Here is a 6,000-nt window from a genome sequence, read left to right as displayed (position 1 = left end):
TAGTCATTGTCAAAATAAAACAAAGTTGCTAAATAGGCAGATTTGAGGCTGATGGAGGCTGATACTCCCTATATTGTTATTGCTTAGGTATAGAGATGATCCCCAAATCAGCAGCTAGACCAAGCCTAGAAGTATGGGTGAAGTGGCTTAGCTGTCAAGATTTTATGGGTGTGTTAAAAGACAAGCCAGTAAATAATTATTCATGTAAATTGAAATACATTTTTGACATGTAGTCAACACTCCCATACCAATAGTGGACACATGCCCTAATATGTACTACATAGCATGGATTAATCTTACCTGGTTTGGGTTGACCCCATACACTTACCCAGAGCTACCAACTCTTGAGCAATCTATGGAATCTGTTCTTTAAGAAAAATCATTGGGCTTCCCTGGTGGCGCAGTGGTTGAGAGTCCGCCTGCCGATGCAGGGAACACGGGTTCGTGCCCTGGTCCAGGAAGATCCCACATGCCGCGGAGCGGCTAGGCCCGTGAGCCATGGCCGCTGAGCCTGCGCGTCCAGAGCCTGTGCTCCGCAACGGGAGAGGCCACAAGAGTGAGAGGCCCGCGTACCACAAAAAAAAAAAAAAAAAAAGAAAGAAAAAAAAAGAAAAATGATGTTCTATAACCACAGGTTTCTTATTTTTCCATGAGTTATATTAGTCTGTTAGCATTAGTTAGTAATAATAATTGGATTTATGATCTGTATCTGGGTTTGGTGAAATCTGGCATGGGAGCAGGGTGGGGTGAGGCAGTGGGCATGGAGATGTGGTCTTAATGGTTAAGGAAGGTCATAGAGCTGGAATTTGCCTCTGTGACCAGTTCACTCTAAGATATCCCATCCACAAGCTGAGGTTGGGTTTTGTGGTACTGAGGTAAGGGAGTAGCAGTCTGAGACCCAGACACAATGTGTTGTACTGTACAACTTGACCAGTGGAAGGAGGACAAAGAATTCTACACTAGAGTCTCTAGACACTTTTGATATATATTCTTCCCCTACTGTTGCTGTACTGTACCCTTTACCTATATTAAAGCTGTTCCATGAGTATAAACATTTTGAGTCCTGTGAGCCCTTTCAACAAACACTTAAAATTTTTAATAGGTCCTTAACACATATAGTTATATTTAAAAGATGTTATACTAAGAATTATGTCATATTTATAGTTTAGATTGCTATGGTACAGATAACATAATAAAATAATCACTCATCTAATCATCTAATCTAAGCAATACCTTTTATGGGCTCTCTTCACATTTTTAACTTTTCCAGGGATAAAAACTATACCTTGAATTTTGTGTTGATCAAAGGCTTACTTCCCTCTGGGGTTACACTACATTTACATGTAACCTTAAAACGTATTATTCGTTTTGTCTTGTTTTGAACTATGATAAATGAAATCATAAAGTATGATTTATTTTCTGACTTCCTGTTTTCGGCTTAATATTATATATTTGAGCTTCACCTATGTTGTGGTTTGCAGCTAGTTTATTCTTTTTAATATTTTATATTCCATTTTAAAAATATATCATCATTTATCCATTCTCCTGCTAATTGACATTTGGTTTATTTCCAATATTTTTTTATAAACAGTCCCACAATTAATATTCTTGTATAAAACTCACGGTTGGACAGATGCAAAAGTTTTTCCAGGTATATGCATAGAAGGGGGATTTCTGAGTTACAGGGTTTGCACATGTCCCATGTTATGAGGTCATGCCATAACCCAAAGTTGTTGTACCAGCTGGAACTCTTACCAGCAATACAATGTGATTTTCCATAAGTGAGTTATTTGCTTGTAGTTAAAATAAATATTTGTAGGTTCTGAACAAAATAAGTAGTGTATTTGTAGTATATCTTGAATGAAATATTGGAAAATTCTAGGAAATCATATATTTGAGTACTTCTAGGTATGTGTTTACATTTATTTATTTGTATGGTGTAGGAATCAGTAAACTTTCAAATAAATTTGGAATATTTTAGATTAAATATTGATTTTTTTCATTTTCATGCCATTTCCCTGCCTTTTAAAAATCTTTATTGGAGTATAATTGCTTTACAATGTTGTGTTGGTTTCTGCTCTACAACAAAGTGAATCAGCTATATGTATACATATATCCCCATATCTCCTCCCTCTTGAGCCTCCCTCCACCCTTCCTATCTCACCCCTCTAGGTGGTCACAAAGCACCGAGCTGATCTCCCTGTGCTATGCAGCAGTTTCCCACTAGCCATCCATTTTACAATTGGTAGTGTATATATGTCAATGCTACTCTCTCACTTCGTCCCAGCTTACACTTCCCCCCTGAGTCCTCAAGTCCTCTCTCTATGTCTGCATCTTTATTCCTGCCCTGCCACTGACACTAGGTTCATCAGTAACTTTTTTTTTTTTTCAGATTCCATATATGTGCATCAGCAAACGGTATTTGTTTTTCTCCTTCTGACTTACTTCACTCTTTATGACAGACTCTAGGTCCAACCACCTCAGTACAAATAACTCAATTTTGTTCCTTTTTATGGCGGAGTAATATTCCATTGTATATATGTCCCACATCTTCTTTATCCATTCATCTGTTGATGGGCATTTAGGTTGTTTCCATGTCGTGCCTATTGTAAATAGAGCTACAGTGAACATTGTGGTACATGGCTCTTCTTAAATTATGGTTTTATCAGGGTATATGCCCAGTAGTGGGATTTCTGGGTTGTATGGTAGTTCTTTTTTTTAGTCTTTTAAGGAACCTCCACACTGTTCTCCATAGTGGCTGTATCAATTTACATTCCTAGCAACAGTGCAGGAGGGTTCCCTTTTCTCCACACCCTCTCCAGCATTTATTGTTTGTAGATTTTTTGATGATGGCCATTCTGACCATCATCAGATATCTCATTGTAGTTTTGATTTGCATTTCTCTAATGATTAGTGATGTTGAGTATCTTTTCATGTGTTTGTTGGTGATCTGTATGTTTACTTTGGAGAAATGTGTTTTTTTGATATTGAGCTGCATGAGGTGCTTGTAAATTTTGGAGATTAATCCTTTGTCTGTTGCTTCGTTTGCAAATATTTTCTCCCATTCTGAGGGTTGTCTTTTTGTCCAGTTTATGACCTTCTTTTCTGTGCAAAAGCTTTTAAGTTTCATTAGGTCCCATTTGTTTATTTTTGTTTTTATTTCCATTATTCTAGGAGGTGGGTCAAAAAGGATCTTGCTGTGATTTATGTCATAGAGTGTTCTGCCTATGTTTTCCTCTAAGAGTTTTATAGTGTCCGGGCTTACATTTAGGTCTTTAATCCATTTTGAGCTTATTTTTGTGGATGGTGTTAAGGAGTGTTCTAATTTCATTCTTTTACATGTAGCTGTCCTGTTTTCCCAGCACCACTTATTGAAGAGGCTGTCTTTTCTCCATCATATACTATTGCCTCCTTTATCAAAAATAAGGTGACCATATGTGCGTGGGTTTATCTCTGGGCTTTCTATCCTGTTCCATTGATCTATATTTCTGTTTTTGTGCCAGTACCATACTGTCTTGATTATTGTCGCTTTGTAGTATAGTCTGAAGTCAGGGAGCCTGATTCCTCCAGCTCCATTTTTCGTTCTCAAGATTGCTTTGGCTATTCGTGTTTCCATACAAATTGTGAAATTTTTTGTTCTAGTTCTGTGAAAAATGTCATTGGTAATTTGATAGGGATTGCATTGAATCTGTAGATTGCTTTGGGTAGTATAATCATTTTCACAATGTTGATTCTTCCAATCCAAGAACATGGTATATCTTTCCATCTCTTCGTATCATCTCTGCCTTTTTAAAATCAGAAAATCATACATTTTTTGCTCTATCAGGCATGATAGGAAATTGAAGACTGACAGAGACTAGTAAAGATATCTGTTTTATGCAAACTTTATACAAAGCTTTGTTATAATAACCATAATGAGTGTATTATTTTAGGACAATTGTATGCTTGGCATAAACGTGGTTGTCTGATAAGCCACATCTCATGACTTAAAGATGCATTATTGTTCTCTATCAATCAACCAGAATCTGCATGAATGCCAACTCTGAAAAGTTATGATTTAGTAATAAATACCAGATACAGCGTCAGGAAAATTAAACAATTTTCCTGTTTACATTTGGGATTTTGCCAGTTCCCACATGTAATCCTGGGAAAATCAGGTGACCTTTCTGACCATCAGCTCCTTCAGCTGTAAATTGCTAATCTTCACTGTGTTGCTCTAATGGCTAAGCAAAAGAGTATGTAAGAAAGTTTTTCATAAACTCCAGAGCTGAGACCGCTAATTGTCAGGTACTCAGTTCACTATTTTTATTTTAAGTCAGGGTTCATTGGTGTAAGCACTATAAGATAATTTACCTAGCAGAAAAAATTATTTATAAAGGTATTGGAAAACCCTAAGTATCATTGGAAAGGGTCAAGAACAACCTGGAGAAAACACAAAATCATGTAGCAGAATTGGCTCAGTGATGATGCCATTTCCTCCCCTTCTGTACCCCCGATGCCCACATGTACATCTTTGACACCATGGGTATCAGAGAGTGGATGCTGCTACTAACACTGCCAATATCTTCCCCTGGGAAAATAGATATAGCTGCTGCCACTCCTGTAGGAATCCCCACTTTTTTGCATCACTAGCTTCTGAATAAATATCTAAGATGACTTTGGGGATTGGCAAATTTCATATCAGGTGCTTGCATCATAGTCACAAGGGAGGATATAAACATAAGTAGAATATTTGGAATAATAACTTCAATTAATGAAAGTTAGGTTAGAGGCTGGGTGGGCAAAAATAATGAGTAATGTCCATATATTTTTGTAATCCATCCAAAGATGTTGGTAAAACAAAGGTGCAGGAAAGTTAAGTGACATATCTAAAGTCACAGAAGTATTATGGGGCAGACACACAAATTGAAACCTGCATGTGCCTTGACTTCAAAGAACACAACCATCAAACTATCCTAAATCATTTAAATAAAAGTAAGTCTGCTATGCTCAGGTTTTATTTTATTTTATGTTTCCTTAATACTTGGGGACCAAAGAATAAATTGGATCTCTTATAACTTTACTGATGCCCTGGAATAGTTAATGATAAAACTGTTTAAAAAAAATGGTGTTCTGCCTGGTTCAGTATGGGTGAAGGCTCTCTATGTTTTAAACTGTGCACTGTGTTCATTGACCTCTTTCCAAATATAAAGTGATGCATAAATTCTTTTTTTTTTTGCGATACGCGGACCTCTCACTGTTGTGGCCTCTCCCGTTGCGGAGCACAGGCTCCAGACGCGCAGGCTCAGCGACCGTGGCTCACGGGCCCAGCTGCTCTGCGGCATGTGGGATCTTCCCGGACCGGGGCACGAACCCGTGTTCCCTGCATCGGCAGGCGGACTCTCAACCACTGCGTCACCAGGGAAGCCCATAAATTCTTAATGATAACAACAGTGACCCAAGCTACTGTTGTCTAATGGCTTTCAGCTTTAAATGTTGATGATAGAAGTTCAGTTCCTGAGAGCCTAGTGCTTACCCCATGGAAACTTCTATCACAATCAGTACTAATTTGCAGTCTAAACAGAAAGGCCAAGATTTGACTAAAGAGGCTAAATTCCCTTCCTTTCATGACTATTCCTACTAGCTTTGTATTACAAGCAAATTTTGAATATAGTCATCCTGCACAAATTCATATTTAAGCCTGAGATAAAGCATGAAAGATCCAATTTACACTGAGGGGAATGTGTAATGTGGGAATGAGCTCATGGGTAAGAAGAAGAGAACCCAGTTTTGAGTACCAGGGCTGTTCCTTTTTCTTGTTTTGTAATCTTAGGCAAGTCACCTAAATTTTGTGACCCTCAGTTACTTTATCTGGACAATGGGGATAACAATACCTATTGCAAAATGTGTAATATCTCAAAGAAAATGAATATGAAACCATTGTGCTAAGATGCTCTTCAGATGTAGGTTATTATATTTAACTTCTATCATTAACTGATTTGCAACACAATTTGGTAGCCA

The 6,000-nt window shown here is 37.6% G+C and overlaps 1 long non-coding RNA gene across 1 annotated transcript in view; it reads right to left on the bottom strand.

Moving 5' to 3' along the window:
* Positions 1–477: 477 nt before the first annotated feature.
* The window catches only part of LOC307194822, a 109,424-nt gene continuing 103,901 nt past the window's right edge, over positions 478–6,000 (bottom strand). Inside the window, exon 3 of the long non-coding RNA XR_013830638.1 lies at positions 478–526. This is a non-coding gene — a long non-coding RNA (uncharacterized lncRNA). The remainder of the gene's footprint in view (positions 527–6,000) is intronic.

This window comes from Stenella coeruleoalba, assembly GCF_951394435.1.
Source record: "Stenella coeruleoalba genome assembly, chromosome: 11".
NCBI lineage: Eukaryota > Metazoa > Chordata > Mammalia > Artiodactyla > Delphinidae > Stenella > Stenella coeruleoalba.
This window is presented reverse-complemented; position numbering and strand designations above follow the sequence as displayed.